This window comes from Austrofundulus limnaeus, unplaced genomic scaffold (genome assembly GCF_001266775.1).
Source record: "Austrofundulus limnaeus strain Quisiro unplaced genomic scaffold, Austrofundulus_limnaeus-1.0 Scaffold1126, whole genome shotgun sequence".
Lineage (NCBI taxonomy): Eukaryota > Metazoa > Chordata > Actinopteri > Cyprinodontiformes > Rivulidae > Austrofundulus > Austrofundulus limnaeus.
The window spans coordinates 43,104-44,627 of record NW_013953528.1 but is presented as its reverse complement, the minus strand read 5'-3'; positions in this window follow the sequence as shown (position 1 = coordinate 44,627).

The window sequence follows — 1,524 nt, the reverse complement described above, 5'->3', positions numbered from 1 at the left end:
GGATAGCCTGTCATCAGAAAGAAAATTTGAAGCTCCTATGCTTAATAGGTTTTGAGCAATAACCATTTTTATATGTCCAGATACCACTTTTTCAGATAAATTGGGGGTCGGGGGGGCACTGATTGTGGGCCTGATGGATAGAGCTTCATCAGAGCTAAACAAAAAAAGAAATCTGAAACTCATATGTTTAATAGTTTTTGAGCAATAACCATTTTTGTATGTCCAGACACCCCTTTTTCAAATACATTGGGGGTTCAAGGGGAGGGGGGCACTGATTGGTGGGCCTGATAGATAGAGCTTCATCGGAGCTAAACAACAAAAGAAATCTGAAGTTCCTATGTTTAATAGTTTTTGAGCTACAAACATACCCCTTTTTCAGATAAATTGGGGGTCTGGGGGGCACTGATTGTGGGCCTGATGGATAGAGCTTCATCAGAGCTGAACAACAAAAGAAATCTGAAGCTTCTATGTTTAACAGTTTCTGAGTTATAAGCATTTTTTCATGTCCAGACACCCCCAGTTTGAAAGGAGCCCCCTCATCAAATATGGGGTCTATCGTAAAACCATTGGCTGGCACAGTGTAGGTCAGACTCATCTACATTCCTACCAAATTTCCTGTTGATTGGTGCAGCCGTTTTTGTGCTACGGTTGACCAAAAAATCTCCGGAGGAAAAAAAATATAAATAAACAGTACAAAAACAATATGACTCCTGCTTACGCTTCGCATGCGGGGGTCATAATTAACGTCTCAGCTATTCCTTATAAGGACAGGAAAATGTGCTCATCCTTAACTCACTTGTTAAAAACAGCTTTGAGTGCTAAACATGTTTGTGTGTCTAATTTTACATCTCAGGAGCAAACTCCTTTACCATAGAAGGAATTGCATGTAGGTGTATTCTGCTTTGTTTACATCTGGGTGTGGTAGAATGTTATAAAAAGGAATTAACCCAGAAGTTCAGGGGAGATTTTCACTTAATTGGCCCGAAGTCTCTTGATTTGGTACAGGCTCTTTTATTCTGAATAAACCCTCACTGTTCAAGAATAATGTTTACAGAGTCATTTCTTTAATCATTCCATCACTGCTGAGATTTTGAAGACCCAGAAGGACGATCATCATCAAAAGATACTTCACTGATCATTACGGTTTAAGTTTATGATGAAACATCAAAATCTTATTTGTCTGAATCATATTGCAAATGTCTTTAAGTAGAAATAATGCATTATTTCAGTCATTTTAAGAGTTTCTCATCAGATAATATCTAAACAGGTCAACATGTTTTGTTTATGCAATTGTGCACAAGCAATAATTATGTTTAGATATGTCTGGCCATGGCAACCTCTTCTAACATTCCCATCTCTGATTAACTTATCAAGCTGGTGGGTGAAACTAAAAAACCTTGTTCTTTAGTAACTAACAGTTTCCACCCGGACAGTAGAAGGAGACAGACTCCCTTCCATCCCCAACACTAACAGCTGGGTTCTCTGAACGGAGAACCAGAGCTGTGTTGGTTCTACCCTTTATTG